At 43.5% G+C, this 20,485-nt stretch overlaps 1 protein-coding gene across 1 annotated transcript in view; it reads left to right on the forward strand.

The window, feature by feature from the left end:
• The window catches only part of LOC121282627 (kelch-like protein 4), a 414,008-nt gene that overhangs the window by 159,134 nt on the left and 234,389 nt on the right, over nucleotides 1-20,485 (forward strand). The window contains exon 2 of the mRNA XM_041196421.1: nucleotides 19,000-19,076. The gene's annotated coding sequence lies outside the window, so the exon portion shown is untranslated. The remainder of the gene's footprint in view (nucleotides 1-18,999; nucleotides 19,077-20,485) is intronic.

Genomic DNA, 20,485 nt, shown 5'->3' on the forward strand with positions numbered 1-20,485 from the left:
CGAGCAGCTCCCAAGGGCAGGACTTCATCTCTGGTGAGGGGCGCAAGGCCCAATGTTGGCCAATTTAGCCCACCTACAGCATGATATGGCTGGAGGATAGGCTTGCATGCATCTCTCCCCCACCCTGCAAAATGCTGCCCAATGTTATTAAATCATGTTGTACAATTATCCCACAATTAGCGGGAGTCTGTGTAAAGTCCTTTTGAAGGTGCATGAAAAACAGATCTCAGGCAGCTATTTCAACAAGCAACACAACAAAAACAGAAAAAATAGTTAAACAGTTTTAGGAAAATGTATTGCTAAAGTTGAATAGTTTTGTTTAAAATTCATATCTACAAGCTTCAGAAGTCAGTGCATTTGAGGTTCAACTTCAAGGTACCTAATTTAAAGCCTTTGATTTTATTGTCATGCTGCAGTATTGCTACAAAAAAAATCATTGTTTTCTTTCCTCATATGATTCAGCTTTGAACTGGTAACCCTGGAGACTGAAATTTCTGAGACATTAGAACTGAACTGCAAGCACATTGAAACATACTGAATAATGGTTCAAATATGAGAGAGTTAATTACTTTCCAATTAAAGAGCAATGTAGCTGAATCAAAAATTGAAAAGAATTAAATTAGCTTGAATTCTGTCAGTGTGAAGAATTTACTGGCAATGATCTCTTAGCTGGCTGATCATGGACCTTCCAGAGTTTAGGTCAAATGACTGACATTAACAACTAATTTTTTTTTATTCGTTCATGGGATGTGGCATCTCTGACTAGGCCAGCATTTATTGCCCTTGTTCACAGGGCATTTAAGAGTCATCCACAATGTTGTGGGCCTGGAGTCACATGTAGGCCAGACCAGTTAAGGACAGCATTAGTTGAACCAGATAGGTTTTTCCTGACAATTGGCAGTGGTTTCATGGTCACCATCAGACTCTTAATTCCAAATTTTTATTGAATTCAAATTTCACCATCTGCCATGATGGGATTCAAACCCAGGTCCCCAGAGCATTAACCTGGGTCTCTGGAATACTAGTCCAGTGACAATACCACCACACCATCGCCTCATGAAAACTGGACTTGGGTACAATCGCTGATTGCAGTTTTTGTTTAAAGGAAGATTTCTAAAAGTCATTAGGTAATGCCGTGAAATGTACCAAATTTCAGAACTGTTGATTACATGTTGCACTGGCACTGGATAATGAGAAAAGCTTCATTATCTAGAGGGAAAGACTTGCATTTATGGAACATTCTTTGTGACTGTGGGACATCTCAAAGCACTTCACAGACAATTAAGTACTTTTGAAGCATCATCACTGTTGTAGAGTAGGAAACACAGAAACCAATTTGTGCATAGTCAGCTCCCACAAGCAGAAATGTGACAATCACCAGACAATCTATTTCTTTGTGATGCTGATTGTGATGCTATTGGCCAGAACACCAGGGACAACGCCCCTTCTCTTTTTTAAAATAGCTCTATGGGATCTTTTATGGCCACCCAAGAAGGCAGATGGGGCCTCAGTTTCACATCTCATCTGAAAGACAGTATCCCTGGCAGTTCAGTACTGCACTGGAGTGTCAACCTTGATTTTTGTCCTCAAATCCTAGAGTGGGACTTGAACCTAGAACCTTGTGACTCAGAGGCAATAGTACTACAATGATTATTACAATGGATGAAGCTTGGCACTCTGAAGAGTGGGTGCTCTCAGTGCATATGATCTGGATGGACACCTCCACAGTCCAGGTCAGAGTATACAACTCCTCTGGTATATCCGCCAAATCTTTACGCACCTTATGCTGGACATCTAGCATCTGCTGCCTCACGGATGACTCAAGAGGCTCAACATCCAACTCAGAATCAGTCTCTGAATCACCTCAAACACTCCTCTGACTGCCCAAGCCCTGCTCTACAACACTTGCCAGCAGCTGCATGCGTGATTGTGAAGTGCCCTCACCAGATTGTGCTTACCGTGTTTCCACCACGCTAATGCCTGCCGAGGTGCCAGTATCTGCACTGGTGCTTGGTCTAGGGAGAGGATGTGATGCTACATCTTCTGAAGCTTCTGCTTCTTCCTCGGAGAATAGTGTGGGTCTCTTGGCGCTGGCGGCCTCAGCAGACGATGGTTTATCTGTGCAGGACACACAGAGAAAAGGGATTTAATTGGCCTTTCACATCCTTCATGGGGTGTGCGAGGACACAAGATTCCATACCATTAGCATGACATGGATTATAACATGACATGACACCTTGCAACCATTAAACCATGTATAACAACCTCACAAGGTTTCTACGAGGAAACATCCCAGCCTTTGAATGCATAAATCACAAATTTACAATTCATGTAAACATGCCAGGCATCAGTCACCTTCCTCCTAGCCCAATTCCCATATCTGTCCCAAATTTTGATAAGGCCTTTACAATCTCATACCCTGCGGCCTTCCAACTTCACCTCTGCCAATTGACGGCTTCCCTTTCATGGGGGATAACAGCAGAACCTCCTCTGCCAGTGGTATGAGGATTGTCAGGCCCGGCATGCCACCTCCAGTCCTGTTCCCCTCCTGGGCATTGTGGGCCTGCTTTTCCTGAAATGAGGTGTGCCAGTGCTATGGTGTTTATTCTTAGTCACGTTAATTCATCATGTCCAAGCGTTGTGAGGAATGCATTGTCTGCACAATGATTGGCAACCAATACTCTGCACCATTCTCAATCCTAAGGCCAACCTCCCCTCGAATCACAATGACACCTCCACAGAGACATCAGAGCCACAAACAGTTTTTTTTTATTCGTTCACAGGACGTGGGCTTCGCTGACTGGGTCAGCATTTATTGCCCATTCCTAGTTGCCCTTGAGAAGGTGGTGGTGAGTTGCCTTCTTGAACAGCTGCAGTCAATGTGGTGTAGCTACACCCACAGTGCTGCTGAGAAGGGAGTTCCAGGATATTAACCCAGCGACAGTGAAGGAACAGAGATATATTTCCAAGTCAGGAAGGTGAGTGACTTGGAGTGGAACTTCCAGGTGCATATTGATGCCTCGAACCTCTGAGGTATTCACAAGGCTGGACTCTTATAGAGCCTCCCTAGAGCCTTTCCGTGTACAGTAATAGACAGAGTGCAGACTTACTCACCCTTGCAGATCTCAAAAGATCATTTTGTCTCTTTTGACATTGCCTCCATCTTCAAGACACCACACCACTGCTGCTGACCTTTGCTGCCACCTCCATCACTCAGGTCATTGCAGGAGGTCTTCTCTTCCTGTCCGCTCACATTGGAATCTCACACCTGGTGACCAGAGCCCAGGGGAGGACAAAGAGGAAATCATCATCAAAGTGTAGGGAAATTCTGAACCTTCTTCCCTCCCTATACCCTTGCACCCTTCTCTCAGCCATCTATGTGGGAATACATGTTAAAATGATTAACTGCTCAATATTCACAGCTTAACATTATGCAGATGATCAGAATGCATATCATGTGTGTTCCCTGCCAAAAACACTTAACTCTAAGCCTCAATAGAATTTCACACGTTATTCAGTTTAATAAAACTTACTTCAACCAATGCTTGTCAACCTGGCAAAATTCAAAAACTTCCAGCTTGCTTCCAACTGCAATAAATCCTAGAGGCACCTGAAACTACCGTGCCAGGTTCCCCTTTAAATTAGTGGCCGTGACTTCCTTTCAGGTCACTGCTTGCAAATTCGGTTGCCAGACATCCTGCCCTCCATCTCCGATTGGGCGGGGGAATGACAATCCAGCAACATTGCGGGATGCAAACCCACCTGTCATTGGATGATTGCTGTGTTATATGGCGAGAGTTGGGGAGCCACCCATTGCTGGGTGCGAGTCCCACCCACTGAAACACGCCATGATATTTATCCCCATACTTATAAAGTGCATGCTCAGTGACAAGGGCCAGAATTTTATGATTGCCTTGCGGGCAAGTGGTACACCTGACCCTTGGCGAAATGCCTCGCAATATTTCGTTCAGCAGGTGTGGACAGAAATTGGAAATGCACTCACTGACAATTAATCCCATTAAATCCCCAATCCACGCCGATTTTGAGTGGCCTGTGCATTTTTACACTTGGTGCCAGGTGGCCTTCACATTCTTCATTCATTCTACACCTAGGGTGGGATAAAAGGCTCAGAACTCAGAAGATGTTGGTATGATGAAGAGTTAGGAGCTTTGCTGTGAGTTGTCTGGAATTGGTTTAGTGATCGTTTCTGCCATTTTTTGGGTGTTTTGGATAATTCTCAGATTGTAAAACATTTGCAGAGGCTTTCTACAGAAAGGCCCCTTCAATGCAGAAACCTGTGCAACCGTCTGGACAAACATGGGGATTGTGTACTCCTCAGAAGAGGAGGAGAGGGCCAGAAGGGAGAGGAGGCCATTTGCCCACAGGCACTGTCTCGGAGTCTGTTCTCCGGACCGAGAGATGCAGCCAGAAAGGGCGGAAGGTGAGCAGGATTTGCAAGGGTGTAGGGTCCAGAGAAGGCGCCATTACCCAGCATGCAGAGGGTACAGGCAGCGATCATGCTACCTAGTCAGTGCCGAAGAAGGCTCCATCTCTCCAGGGACACAGTCATCTCTCTGTGTAACGTGATCGGCTTCGAGATAGCCTCAAACTGTGTTGGTGGCCACCCTATGCCAGTGGCTCTGAAGGTGACAGTTGTCCTGAACTTTTATGCCTCAGGTTCGTTCCAGGGGTCAGGGGGAGATCTATGTGGTATCTCCCAATCTCCCACAGCTGCATCAAGTTGGTTCCAGTTGCATTGTTCCAAAGGGTCAACACCATCATTTACTTCAGGGCCAATGACGCCAGCCAGACAGAATGAGCCAGAGGCTTCACTGCAATTGCAGGATTTCCCAAATTCAGGGAGCCATTGACTGCACACGTGCTCATAAAGGCACCAGCAGGCGAGCAGGGCTTCCACTCTCTAAATGTCCAGATTGTGTGTGACCACAAGAGTGAGGTAATGCAAGTTTTTTTTTATCCATTCATGGGATGTGGGCTTTGCTGGCTGGGCCAACATTTATTGCCCATGCCTAGCTGGCCTTGAGAAGGTGGTTGTGAGCTGCCTTCTTAAACTGCTGCAGTCCATGTGGTGTAGATACATCTACCGTGCTGTTAGGAAGGGAGTTCCAAGATTTTGACCCAGTGACAGTGAAGGAACGGCAATATATTCCCAAATCAGGATGGTGAATGACTTGGGGGGGTGGGGGGGGGATCTTCCAGGTGGTGGTGTTCCCATTTATCTGCTGCCCTTGTCCTTCTAGGTGGTAGTGGTCGTGGGCTTGGAAGGTGCTGTCTAAGGAGCCTTGGTGAATTCCTGCAGTGCATCTTGTAGATTGTACACACTGCGGCTACTGTGCGTTGGTGGTGGAGGGAGTGAATGTTTGTGGATGTGGTGCCAATCAAGCGGACTGCTTTGCTCTGGACAGTTGGTGCTATGTATCAGGAAGCTGCCATGATGCCTACATCCTGTGTTATTTCCATGTGCGAGGGCTGTTCATTGCACCAGAATGCTTGGATGGATGGCTACTGGGTCAAAGGCTATCTGCTAAAAAGGTGTTGCCGCTAAGGCACCCAAGGACTGCAGCCGAGGAGATCCATAACAGCCATCATGCCTCACAAGGGCAATAATTGAGAGGACCATAGGCCTGCTCAAGATGAGGTTTTACTGCCTGGATCACTCAGGGAGATCACTGCAATATCCTCCGGAATGCAATTTCCTTATTGTAGTAGTTTCCTGCACCCTACACAATCTGGCTCTAACAAGGGTGGATCCATTTGAGGATGAAGACAACAACGCTTTTCCAGTGGCTGCAGAGGATGATTCAAGAGTTGAGTTTGGGGAGGAGCCTGAATAGCCCCTGTGTGAGGAGCAAGATCCCGATGTGAAGATGCTTATGGGAGACAGGGAGACCAGGGAGGCCTTGACTCAGAGGAGTTTTGGTTAAGAATCCAAAGCAAGGGATCAAGGTGATGGCAAGGGAAATGCCACCTTACTGATTGGTGCTCATGAGGCACTCCTGTCACCCTTCACTCATGCTCCAACCTCTGAAATAAACTTTTCAGCTCAGCCTATATGTGACACACAATTCCCAGGCCTCTTCCCTAACAATTGCATGAGCACACTTATGACATTGCAGATGATCTCACATTTCAATATTGAAGTGTGAGATATACATGCACCTTTACACTCATGTGAATGAAAATTATTCACCCTTAAGACCCCTTATGTGATCACAGTAACTTAAATTTCCACTTGCGAGTGCTATGTCTTCTTGCTTCCCTCTTTCTGGCAGCTGGATCTGACTCTGATGCCTCATCAGTCTTGATGACCTTAGCGGCTCTCATCTGATCGTTGGGGCCTGTGTAGGCCCTGTCTGAGCAGAAGAGTCCGGTGCCATGACTGGGCACTCCTTAGCCATTGAAGTCTCCTCAGATTTGACGGTCACTGGCAGAGGGGTGGAGGAGCTGATGCCATCATCAGAAGTGGCCTGATAGTAGGCCCTAGATGCATGGAGCTGCAGGTCGTACGCCATATGAGGTTGGTTGAACCTCCATGCTCACCAGAGATGGACAAGATGCCAGCAGAGTCACTAAGTGCTTCATCCATCTCTCACATGTGTGGGCTTGCAGCTCTGAACACAGCCCCAGAAACCCCTGATTAAGTTCCTGGAGCTGCCTCCCCATGAGACTCGCCACTCTCTCTATGGAGGAAGATGTGTGTTCTGAGCTGAGGATAAATACAGTGCTCACACTGAGCATGGACTCCTCCAACACAGAGACCATGGCACACAGACCCTCAGGATCGTTGCCAGATCTTCACGCGCATCCCGCTAGACATCCAGCATCTGCTGCCTAATAGCCAAATCCAGAGGCTCATCATCTGCCTCAGTCTTAGCAGCACCCTGGTCTCCAGCTGTCCTCCAACTGCCAATGCCGTGGGGACTCTCTGCCCCTGCCAGTTCCTCAGGAAAGTGTAACATGGCTTCCTGACTGTGTACTACCATATGCTCCGGAATGCCTTATCTTCACCACTGTGCACTACCACCTCTGAAACATATATGCCCATTGACATGCCTGTATCTGCGCTGATGCATGTTGCAGAGGGAAGATGTGATGCAGGTGCATCTGGCTGCAGTTCATTCTCTGATGTCAAGGGAGGATCCTCCAGGTCCTTTTGGGATCATGAGGATGTCCCATTTGAGGGAGAAAGAGAAACTGTCGGTCTCGAACAGCATTATGAACTCAGATTGCATGCAGTCTGGTTAATTTGGTGGAGCAGGGCAACTCAGACAGCAATCTCCTGATTTCCACTTTTCACTACCTGTGCGGTCAGTGGAAGTTACTGTTAATTTAGACTTAATAACAATAAGCAATGTTAGCCTGAAATAAAAACAAAAAATGCTGGAATAGCAGGTCTGGCAGCATCTGTGGAGAGAGAAACAGACTTCGAGTCCGTATGACTCTTCTTCAGAGTCCGTATGATTCTTCTTCAGAGCTCTGACGAAGTCATAAGGACTTGAAACATTAACTCTGTTTCTCTCTCCACAGATACTACCAGAGTTGCTGAGATTTTCCAGCATTTTCTGTTTTTATTTCAGATTTCCAGCATCCGCAGCATTTTTCCAGAAGGCTTGCTTTTTCTTCTGGCTTGCTTTCATCATAGCAATGTTTCCCTCCTTGTTATTGGTACAACAGAATATGGCCCATACTCTTTTACTGAGATATTATGAACATTGCTGCATTCCAACATTTACTGCAGTCCAAGGAACTTTATTCTCAAGATTAAAATCTCTAAATATCCATGTAATTAATTTTCCTGGAGGTTTAAATGGAGAAACACTCCATTAAATTCACATTTTCTTCCTCCCTAATTACTCTTGTCCCACTAGATGCAATGCAGTCTCTTTTTGAGTATTAAAGTGGATTTAACTAGACTTTAAGTGATACAATTCTCTACTGAACCTACATGCTTTGCTAATTGAATTATTACTCTCCTGTTAAGGCCTGCTACTACACACCCCTCTTGTTGATTCATTTGTATAATTTAAAAATTTCATTCTTACTTTTACTGTCAGAAACTTATCAAACACATTAGACTTAATGCTCATTTTTCTTGTTGATAGGGGTTTGTCAGTTCAAGAGGTTGCAACCTAATAAGAGTATACTTTTTTGAAGCAGCTAATAAATCCACAGTGGACATTTTCCTATAAGCAAATGGTAGAAATGTTGGTGACCATTGGTTACGGTATTCACATCAATTGCAATTTGCCCACATGACGGTAAATAGCAACAGCACCTGGCTGTTAACTCTCCTCCATCATTCAGCACTGCCTTGTACAGGGGTTTGAGTATATCATTAAACATGTTCAAGACTGACATTTGGACGCTAAGGGGTGGATTTTACGGGGTGATGGGCTACCTCACACCCCACCCCAGCCAAAATGTCCATTGCTGCCTCGCTAACCAGAAGCCCTGCTGCCCCAAGGCAATGATATGCTGTGACCAGACTTAATTAGTTCAGAGTGGGACTTCCACCCCCATCTGGACAAAATCCCGGTTTAGCGAGTTGCTGGCCAATCTGATTGCCTGGCAGGCTCTGCAATCCCAGTTGTGCCAGAAGCGAGTAGTGGCCACTGCTAGAACTACAAGCAGTCCAGGAAGAAGAAAAGCAATAGATCGCCAACTTTAGGTAAGTCATGGATTTTTGGTTGGGCCTGCCTGGCAGATTCCAGCGAGGCGGGGTGCGGGGGAGGTGGAGTGGGTAGGGTTTGGTTTTAGAGGCCGTGTAGGAAGGGATAAAGATAACATACAAACTTGGGGGCAGTTACCCCTGATGGGCACAGGGGACACCCACACCCTAGAAGGAATTACCTCCGCTTTTTCGTCCGCCAGCAACCTGTGCAGTGAGAGCTGCTGGGCTGCTTGCCTTGCTCACGCATTCCCCAGCCAGATGTAAAATTGTAGCAGAAGCAGAATGAGGCCCTTAAGAGGGCAGTAGTTGGCTACTTAAGAGCTTTAATAGGCCTAAGTGTGGGCAGGCTGCCTGAAGCATTTCCCACCCACTGTAATATAGGAGACAGATTGGGGGTGGATGAGAAGGTGGTGGACAGGCCACCCATTCTATTTTGCGAACCCCCTGCTTTCAAATACGCTTGCGAGGGTCTGTAAGGTTCGCCCCTAAAAGCCGAGGCAGAGACTATAAGAGCAGCAAGGTTATGCTGGAACTGTATAAAATGCTGGATAGGCCACAGCTAGAGTATTGCGTGCAGTTCTAGAATCCACATTATAGGAAGATGTGATTGCACTGGAGAGTGCAGAGGAGATTTACCAGAATGTTGCCTGGGCTGGAGAGTTTTAGTTATGAGGAGCGGTTGGACAGACAGGGGTTATTTTCCCTGGAGCAGAGGAGATTGAGGGGGGGGGACATGATAGAGGTGTATAAAATTATGAGGGGCATAGATAGGGTAGACAGGAAGGAACTTTTCCCCTTGGTGAAGGGATCAATAACCAGTGGGCATAGATTTAAGGTAAGGGGCAGGAGGTTTAGAGGGGATGTGAGGAAGAATTTTTTCACCCAGAGGGTGGTGGGAATCTGGAACTCACTGCCTGAAAGGGTTGTACAGGCAGAAACCCTCATAACACTTAAGAAGTATTTGGATGAGCAATTGTGAGCCATGGTATATAAGACCCTGGGCCTAGTGCTGGAAAATGGGTGTAAAATAGTTAGGTACTTATTTGACTGGTGCAGCCTCGATGGGCTGAAGGGCCTTTTGCTGTGCTGTAGACCTCTATGACTCTATGGTCCAGGGATGTGGGGATTAGGCAGGAAAATGGAGTTGAGATTGAAGCCATGAGCTTATTGAATGGCAGATCTGTGGTCTGCCATTTGAGGTTTGAGGGGCAGTAGAGCCTACTTCTGCTCCTTTTTTCCATGTTCTTAGTAAATGTTTGGGAGTTTCTGCTACAGCACTCCTAGTGCATGCACCCAGAAATTCACACTCCAGCCTGTAAATTTCTGACCATTAATTTTAACATTGATTTTATGCACCTAAAGTACTAAAACGGAGACTCCTGCCTCTTAGCTTCAACTGCAATTCTCATGCTCAGAGAATGTTCTGTGCATATGTGCTTGCAATTTAAATACTTTGAGAGTAGAAGGAAGAATAAGTGCTCTCCATACATATATGTGAACTGTAGTAAGTTTTTCAAGTATTGGTAGGTCCAAAGGATTCTTTCAGCACCTCTGGATCCAGATTTATTCTTTGTGAACTATCTCCTCTGGGGTCTCACACTGCCCCATCCCTGACTCTGGCCTTATGTTGCAACACTGCACTGAAAACATTCGAACAACTACCAATGCAGGCTTTGCATCAACAGTGTAACGGTACCCTAGAATCATTTTGGTTTTGCACTGACTGTAATAGATCTGCAACTGGGGTGAAGCAAAGAGCTTAATTTTAGATCTACTTAAAAGGAGCCATTTATACAATTTACCCTGATTATCAAGATTCTAATTTAATTGGTAGTCGTGTTAGGGAGCAGAGCTCATGGGCTTGTCCAGAGTATTCATCTCCCTGGTCAGAGAGGAATGTGAATTTAGCAAAATAATTTAGACCTGTGGTCTGTATCCACCTCCAAGCTGTACATGTAATGATCCTCCAAACAATTTGATTATTTAATGCTATAGTTAACTTACTTTGTGAATTCTGTGCATAACAAATGATATTTAGAATGCTCCTTCAGAACAATTAAGCACTTGTTTGACGTTATCTATATTTATAGCTTTTTTTTAATAAATAAAAGAGCACATCAATGATTCATTTACAAATACAGCAGCCTGTCATGTTGAGCTTAGATTTATATCTGCTATGCAGCAAAATAATTCTAAGGGACTACTGAGGTTTCAACAAGTTCTGAGGTTGCTGTTGTGAGTTTAAAGTGACTTCAGGCATAAAGGTTGCAAGCAAAATACCGACACATATTCCTGCATCAACAGATGTATGATTGGAAAATGTTATTTTTTAAATACACATGTAGAGCTTCTTGGATTGTGGTAGTCTGATGTATAATATACCTTTAACAAGCATGTTACAATAGAAGATCACATGATTTTGTTATCCAATGACAGAGTAGCGCGCGTCACCTTAGTAGTCTGTAGTTTGTAGTGAATAGAGTAGAGTAAGAATCTGTAATGTAGGGACAGGGTTTTAGTTGTAAGCACACAAATGTAGCTGCTGAGTTCCTTTGTCAATAAATAGAATGTGTTCTACATAAGAACTGCCTGCTGATCTGCTCTGTTTATGGTACCAACTCGATCATTCCGAAACAATTGTGCAACCTGGATCCATTAGTCCAATTAAACTAGTGACCAAGATCCAACATGGATGATGTCTTTACATTTTGTGCTGCCTTTTCAAGTGAGTTCCTGTCAGCTTTAATAATTAAATGGAACTAAATAGCTTTTGTGGATCTTAAACATTTTGAACACATACTCTTGTGCTCAGCAGTGTTGAATGGACAAGGATGATAGCTAGCAAATTCATTGTAGTTACATGAGGCAATGAGGCCAAAATGTTCTTCATATTGATACATTATTACTGCCATGAAATATATAAATAGATCAGATGACAGAAAGTTCAGATTTTTCTGCAGTGTGTGCAAACACTTTGTTGTGGTACAAGAACAGGTTTTCATCAAACTGATTGGCCTACTTCTCAGCAACTAGTTTTACCATAATTTAAAAGTAGCTTTTGCAAGTTGTTGACATGGTGTTGAAATGTGGGAAACTTGGTAACCAAGTTGCATGTAGCAATCTCCCACAAACAGCAATGTGATAGTGATCAGATAATCTGTTTTTATAATATTGACGGGGGGATAAATATTGGCCAGGACACCAAGGATAACTCCTGTTCTTCTTGAAAATAGTGCTATGGGATCTTTCGTATCCATCTGAGAGAGGAGACAGGGACTCAGTTTAACATCTTCTCCCTTAGTACTGCACTGGGGTATCACCCTAGATATCTGAGCTCAAGTCCTGGAGTGGGGCTTAAACCCACAACTCACTGGCTCAGAGGCAAGAGTGCTTTCAGCTGAGCCACAGCTGCCAGTCAATGTAATTCTGACTGATTTTTATCTTAACCCCCCATCTACCTACGGTTTATTCACCATCTCTTAAAATCTATTAATCTCAGTTTTGAAATTTTCAATTGACCAATTCTCAACAGCTGTTTGAGAGAAAGTGATCTAAATTATGAAGTTCCACTCTTGGCAGCAGGAGTGCGCTGGATAGACAAGTGGCTTTTTGTTGAAATCTGCCTTAGGAAATCACAGTACTGCAACCCCTGCCTGAAGTATGAGAGCACAGTGACCCTGTGATATGTTAGATTCTTGTGAACCTCACCAGAAGATAAATTGTTTCTGCCAGTGGAGTTTTCTAGTGATGAGCACTTTCCATTCATTGTCCTCCTCTCAATTCACTTATCAATGTCTCCGCATTGAGTCTGGGATTGGAAGGAGGATCAACCACCTTGGATCTATCAGCTGACCAAGCACACAAAGGCTGAGTCTCCCTGTCACCTGCTGCTAGCTATCAACCAAGAGACTCTTGGGTGCCATCTCTCTGCTACTGTGATTTTATCTTGGGTTTTGTTAGCTTCTTACTCTAGAAGAGATCTTGCTGGAGACAATGGTCTTTTGTTGAAAACACATGTATTTACATACTAACTATTTACAAAGGTTAAGTGGAGCTACTTTCTAAGAGGCTTCTCAGTCATCTTCCTTCAATGAGTGACATCACAATCACATAATTCCTTATGCACATTCTCAGAAGCTATCATTAGAGTTAACCCTTTACTCTACATGGTTCTCTCATTTGTGGTACTGTAGGTGTAACAATCTCTTTAGGTTTGGGGTAATTGCTGTTAATGGCATTCTGCCCATTGCGATTAGGGCAGATCTGTTGCTTCGAATTGATTCCTGTTTGTGTCTTGACCAGATACGATCTTGGTTGCTGTAGCTTCTCAATTACCATTCCTGCATGGTTCTGGTCTCTGATCCATACCTTCTCTTCCCATCCAACAGTTGGAAGGTCTTGAGCCCTAGCCCCTGGTTAAAGGCATGAGTTTGATTCAAAGTAGGCCTCTTCCTTCTTCCTAGCTTGATGATGGTCTTCCACCATGACATTTGATCACAAAGTGGTGGGGGGGCGGGGGGTGGTGCAGAAAAGGAAGTTGTGTCTTTTGTTTGCAGCCCATCAGAAACTCACATGGAGCAAACCAATTATGTAAAGTGTGGAACGATAACTAAGCAGAGCAAGCATGAACGCTATCATTCTTCTTCAAGAGGTCTTTGACAGTGTGTACTCCTCACTCAGCTTCTCTGTTAAACTGTTGGTATTTTGGGGAGCTTGTGGCAAATAAAAATCCATACAACTTTGTGAAGGATTGAAGGCACTCACTGATGAATTGTGGTCCGTTATTGGAGATGACAACACCGGGAATGCCATGTGTAGAGAACGTTTTCTTCTGGGCTTCAAAGTGAGGTCATGTAGCTTTCACTCCTCTATCCAGCAAGAATAAGGAATAAGAAATATTTTCCTTTTATGGTCCAATAAATCCATGCCAAGGCATTCCCCGGGCCTTGATGGAAGGAGGAGGGCAGAAGTGATTCTTTCTACTCCTGCCTGTCGATGGCATAGGTGACACAGCTGGGTCCATCTGTTCATAGAGTGCAAAATCCATGGCCACCATACAGTCTGTTGTGCCTTGGCTTGACAATTGGTTATACCAAGATACCCTTGGTGGATCTTCTGGAGGTCGTCCAAGCGAAGAGTTCATGGTATCACCACTCTTGCATCGATACCAGGAGGTCATCTATAATGCTGAACTGGTGCCGCTGTTTGAAATATTGCCTGAAGACAAGGTTGCTTGGAATGTGCAGTGGCCATCTGTCCATGCAGTACGCTCAAATCTGGGTGCACTTCATCTTGTCTTTGGGCCTTATGAAATTTGTGCAACTTCTGGTCTGTTGCCGGCAAGAATTTGGTAGTCAAGGCTGTAAAGGCTTCAACTTCTGCTATGGAGCTTTGTCTTCCTGTACTGGGTAAGTGGTGAGTATCCTGGACAATATATCGGCTCTAGTCTGATATTTACCCTGTAGTTTACTTAGTAGTTGCATCATATCGCATGTGTTGAAGCCAGAATTGCTGAATTCTGGGTGGCCTCTTTGCAATTTCCTTTGCTTTCAACAATGTTGCTAAAGGCTTGTGATTGGTTTCACTTCAAGTTCAGTACATAAAGAATTTTCCACATGCCTAATTCAGTGCAAGGGCTTCCTTTTCGATCACAGCATAGTGCTGTTCACTCTCGGTTAATGACCTGGCTGTGTAGTAAAGAGGTCTTTATTTGCCATCACTTTGGACCTGGAATAACACTGTTGCTAGTCCCATTGCAGATGCACCAGCTGCCACAATCGTGGAAAGTTGAGGATTGTGGTGGGCTTGGATGTTTGAAGATGTTAGCATCATTTTGATATGCTTGAATGACTGCTGCTTATGCTCAGTCCAACATCACGCCTGGTTCTGTCCCAGAAGATGTCTGAGGGGTTCATTTATCTGGGCTAAGTGAGGCAGAAATTTGCCTCGTTGATTGACCATGCACATGTACCTTTGTAGCTCCATTACATTTCGAGAGGTGGGAATTTGTTTAATACCTTAGTTTTCTGTGGGTCTACAGTATTCCCAATTGCTTGTATAATGTGCCCTAGGAACTTTATCATGGGCCTAGAAAACTCACATTTGTCATTGAGTGTCAAGCCTGCCTCTTGCAACATTAGTAAGACTTCCCTGACCCGTTTGTCGTGCTCTTGTTTCATTGGTCCACGGATGAAGATGTCATCCATGTGGCATGTAATGCTGTCAATGCCGTGCAATATATTGGACATTGTCCTTCGCAATATTTCAGGGCTGATGTGATGCCAAATGGCAGACAGTTAAAAAATTACTGTCCAAAGTGCATAACGAAAATAATTAAGAGTTTGGTCTCTTGGTCCAATGGCAAATGCCTAAACCTGCTGTTGGTGTCAAGTTTGATGCTGATGGTGCTTTTTGCAAGTTTGGCCAAGTCCTCAACAACCAATGCCACTTGATGTATTTCTCTTTCCACTGCCTTGTTGAAGTATGTTAGATCAACAGAGATATGAAGTGAGGCGTTAGGGTTCAGGACCGGTACCATACCAGAACACCAGCTGGTTGGATTAGTAACTGCTGAAAAAACTCCTTGTTGCAGCATTACCTGGATCTTACTCCTGACTTTTCAAAAGTGGATGTGGGACCTTTGTTGGTTTGAAGAGACAAAGGAGCTTAGCGTGTATCTTGAGTATAATGTAATACATGGTTTTCAGCTTACCCATACCTATAAAACGTGTGGGGAATTCCTTTCTAAATTCATTATCTTGTGCTTCTGCATTGACCTCACCAACTTTTGGAAGCAGGTTCAGAGCTATGCAGGCTTTTCTGCTCAACAAAGAGCACGCTTGATTCTTGATAATGTACAATGTTTCAGAAATTTCTCTACCTTTGCATTTCAGTATAGTCTCTAGCTGGGCATGAACATGTAACATGATTCCCCTGGACCTTGGAGTTGATTAGAGGATGGTTGCAGTGTCGCTTTATTCAGTCATGAAACTCTTTAAGACAACACTGAGACACCAGCCCTGTGTTTGGCTTGAATTTGGCCAGATGCCCATTTACATCACTGTCAGCACTCCAATACTGGTTTGCATTTTCCTTCATTTCTCCTAGAAAGGTGTTTTCCTGGTTGTCATGGTCTTGAATTTCTTGAATGGAAGCTCCTTTAGTAGATTTCTCCTTCTGTCTTGTAAACAGATTTCCTAGAATGGCAGATCATTTTAAAATGGCTTAACTTGCTATAGCCATGGCACTGTGCCATTCAGGTGGAGCATTATTCCCACCTGTGGACCTTCTTCCCGCCATAGTGGGGACATCGGAAAATAGCAGTTGGCTGCTTTTCAGGATGTTTCACCGATTGCTGCCTTGCTATTTTTCCGGTTTTACAACACACAAGTTGAACAGCTTCATTGGGCTATTCTTGGTCAATTTCCCTCACATCTCTGACAAAAGTCTTATTCTCTTCAGCCTGTCTGGCCAGTTGTATAGCTTTGCTTAAATTTCAATCTGCCCAAGATTGTAATAAGTCTGAGAGATTCTCATGTAACTCTGGTCAGGTTGCCTTTTAGTGTTCCCTAATCACAGTTTCCAGCTAGGCGATATAATTCATTGATGAATGAGTCAATCCCTTCACTCTCTCTTTGACTATGCTGATTAAATTTTGCCCCCTCAATAACAATAATTTTTTGAAATATGGGTCAAAGGCTCTGATGACATCCCCATAAGGAGGCTGCCTCTTCCTTTGCCCCTGTCTGGCTAGCACATCATCTGCTATGCTCCCAACAGCATATAACAAAGTACTAACTTGATCTTTGCTCTCTTTGCTTGCACGACCTGAAGCATTGTGATACTGGGTAAACTGTATCCCCAATTTTGTTATTGCTCAGCCTCTCTGGGGCCCTCTATATTTTGAAATGATTCTGGTAGAGGCAAGTAACAGCCATCCATCAATCCGCAGTTGTCTTTACATGTAATGCTTGTCTTGCCAGTCATTGGGATTCCCTCATTATTTTGTCCTCTCCACGGCTCCTAGGTTGGCCTTGAAGTTCTTCACCTGCTTAGCTGAACTATTGCTGGGTTTCACTTGAGGCTTTTACTGCCATTTTCTACTGTTTCTATGTGGGTGTAGTCACTCCTGCCACTGTCTGTCACCGTGCTTGTATCTAAAGATTCATTAGCTTCTTACTCTAGCGATCTTGCTGGAGGTAATGGTCTTTTGTGGAAAACACATTTATTTACATACTATTTACAAAGATGAAGTAAGGCCAAGACTTAGCTGGAGCTATTCTCTAAGTTGCTTCTCAGTTATCTTCCTTCAATGAGTGACATCAGTGTAACAGAACTCCCTACAAGCATGCTCAGTAGCTATAACTAGAGTTAATCCTTTACAATCTCCACCATCCAACAGCATCACTGACACCCTTTGCTCACCATGCATTCATGCATGCTGATCACATCTAAACTGCCTATTCACCTGAATGCCAATGATGCTGCTGCTCCCTGTTTTCAGATTCCTGGTTTGCTGCTGCTTCTAGCCCAGCCGACTGTCTGATTCCTAATCCTGCTGCTTTTCACTGTCCTATGTAAGAGAGAGGTAAGATCTGAAGACTAAGAGAGAGAAAATGGAAATGGACAGCAGTAAAGTTAGGGAGAAGGAGACAGACAGATGCTAAGGTGGAGTCAAAGGAATAGAAGTGAATGTGGAGAGAGGTTCAAAATAGCAAGGCTTGCCCTCAAACTTTATGTTGGGTAGTGGGAACCCCACCTCCAGTGTAAAATTCAGCCATGGTGTCTAGTGAGGATTAAAGTAAGAAAATCATTAAAAATTTCTCCCCTGCCCCAATTCATCTGCTGCTGAAACCTTCACCATGCCTTTGATGCTTCTAGGCTGGACTATTCCAATGCTCTCTCTGCCAGCCTCCCACCATGTACTTTCCATAAACTTCAACTCATTCAAAACTCTGATGTCCGTATCCTAATTCACAGCAAGTTCTATTTGCCTATTACCTCTATGCTCACTGATCTACTTTGACTACCAGTTAAGCAACGCCTCAATTTAAAAATTCTCACCTTTGTTTCAAATCCAACCATGGTCTCATTGCTCCCTATCTCACTAATCTCTTCCAGCCACACGACGTTCGAAGACATCAGCGCCCCTCCAGTTCTGGTCTCTTGCGTATCCCTAATGTTCTTCACTCTACTATTGCCCTCCTTGCCTTCAGCTGCTTGAACCCTAAGTTCTGGAATTGCCTTCCTAAACCTCTTCAAATCTCTCTCCATTTAGAGATTAAACCTACCTCTTTGGCCAAGCTTCTGGTTACTTGTCCTCAGTGGCAAGTTTACCATGAAACAAACAGCAGGGTGGCACGGGGCCCCCAATGACAGAGTGCCCCGAAATGCAGGACAAGTCTGACACATGAGTGAACTTAAACATTGCAAGCCACGAAGCAGTCCAGGTTTTCTGCATCTGTGAACAAGTTGCCCCAATATCTTCTAATGTAGCTCGGTGTTAAATTTTGTTAGACAAGACTTCTGTGAAACACCTTGGGACATTTTATCATGTTTAATCGCAAAGTTTGAATAATGTGTACTTGAAAATACAGTGAGTTTGAAGTGGTTAAAAAAACAAGTTAAGAATCTTCCTGTACATGGATGAATTAATTTAAAAAATGCTTGCCTAATGCTCACTGAAATAACATATAGGTAGTGCAAATTTTTTCTACAATTACTCAGTCAATTCTTTAGCATACCCTGTCAGAAGCCTATAATAAAGTATAGCAGGAATTGAGAAATGATTTACAGAATTTTCCAGGGTTATAATAATTCTTCTAAGACTGTAGATAGGGCTCCATGAAAAACATTGAGCTTCACAGAGGTTGTTAAACATGGAAAAAAGATGCCTGCTCGAAAGGAAAAGGCATTGGATCAACCAAGAGATTATTTGAACAGCTTTTAAATCCAGACATCAGAAATTCACGTTTGATATGTGGATTGAATGCAGATCGGTGGTTAAAAAAGGGAAAGCAGATATGGCTTAGCTCAGGAATTGATTGAAAAGGTTTAACTTTAGTGGAATCAGTGTGAATATTAAAGAAAAGCAACAGATATTAGAGAACATCAATCCAGAATATCTAGAAGTCAACTCTGGCTGATAACCATGTTTTTTTTGTTACAAAATTCTAACTACTTCAAAAAATAGCAACACACCTGAGGATTTTTGAGAATATCCATTTGGATAAGAGTTATCTGCAATGTATAAATTAAAGGATAGTTACCCTGCACTGGATTTAATGCTTTCTTTCCCTCATTTTTAGGTACAGGATTCACTGGGATAAACTGTGATTTTTTTCTTCAATTTTGGAGAAGGACCTCTTTGTGTGCAGACAAAAGGGTATGTTCCACCTTGCAAAAATCCTGTTGAATAGGGTTCAAAAAATAACCCACATCAATGATGATAGGGTGAGATACAGGGAAATTCAAAGAGATGGAAGTTTCTGCAACTGTTTTGGGGGAAGGTTAGTTGCAATTAAAATGACAAAGTTACCAAAATTCAATTTATTCCATTGTCACATATATAATGTTCCTAATCCTCATTTTTGCAGTCAATTTCTGACCAATAACTGTTCCATGCTGATCGTTTTGAAATGTTTTAATACATCTTCTAGAAGATTTCAATAAATTGCTTTATTTGAATGCTAAGAGCCATTTTTAGGACACAATTTTCTTTTAATGCACAAAATGATACACAGAAATCAAGAGGTATATTTTCATTACTTTAAGTAGTAACTTTAAATAAGTAAGATGGATCTCTGATTGGACATCTTGCTTTTCAACCAGAGTAAATTTTACAGTGAGTGACTTGTGGAGAATGGTGAAAGATTGAGACCCTGATATTATTGGGGAGGCAGGAAAGGTGCTTAAGAGATTGGAAACAGCCACAGATTTGGAGGCTTTTTTGATCTTAAAAGCAGGGCTCAACAACCTGTTGTAGCCCCAACCTATCCTGCTCCACACCAATACCTGTAAAATCTCCCAAGGTTCTATCCTTTGCCCCCATCTCTTCCACATTTACATGCTGCTTCTTGCTGACATCACCCGCAGATGCATTCAGTTTCTACATGAACACTGATAATATCCAGCTCTATCAGTGCATTACTCTCATGACTCCTCCATTTATCTGTGTTATCAAACTGCTTGTCCAACTTCCAATCCTAGATGAGCTGTGATTTCCTTCAGTTAAACACTGGGAAGATGGAAGCCACCATCTTCCGACCCCATCAAAAACTCCGTATGCTTACCACCGATTCCATTCCATTTCTCAGACTAAATCAGACTGTTCTCAGTTCCAACATCCTAGCTGACCCTAAGCTCAGTATTCAACCCTATATTTCTTTCTATCAAAGAGGCTTCTTAGTTCCACCACCACACCCCCCACTTAATATCAGCCACCACTAACTATACCTAGCTCATCTGCTGCAGATGTTCTTTTCCATGTCTTTGACATCTCCAGATTTGACTATTTCATTTTCTCATCCTTCACACTCTGTAAAGGTCAGCTCAGCCAAAGCTATGCTGCTTATATCTTCTATCCCTGTATACTATGATCTATATTGACTCATGATTCCACAACATTTGAAATTTAGAGTTCTCAGCCTTGTGTTTAAATCCTTTCATGGCCTATTTCTGTAATCTCCTCTAACTTATAGCTTTTGCAAAACTTTTTGTCACTCTGACTCTGGATTCTTGTACATTTTCCCTACCAGTAGCAGTATTACCTTCAGTCACCTAGACCCCATTCTA

Source organism: Carcharodon carcharias, chromosome 9 (assembly GCF_017639515.1).
Source record: "Carcharodon carcharias isolate sCarCar2 chromosome 9, sCarCar2.pri, whole genome shotgun sequence".
Taxonomy (NCBI): Eukaryota; Metazoa; Chordata; class Chondrichthyes; order Lamniformes; family Lamnidae; genus Carcharodon; species Carcharodon carcharias.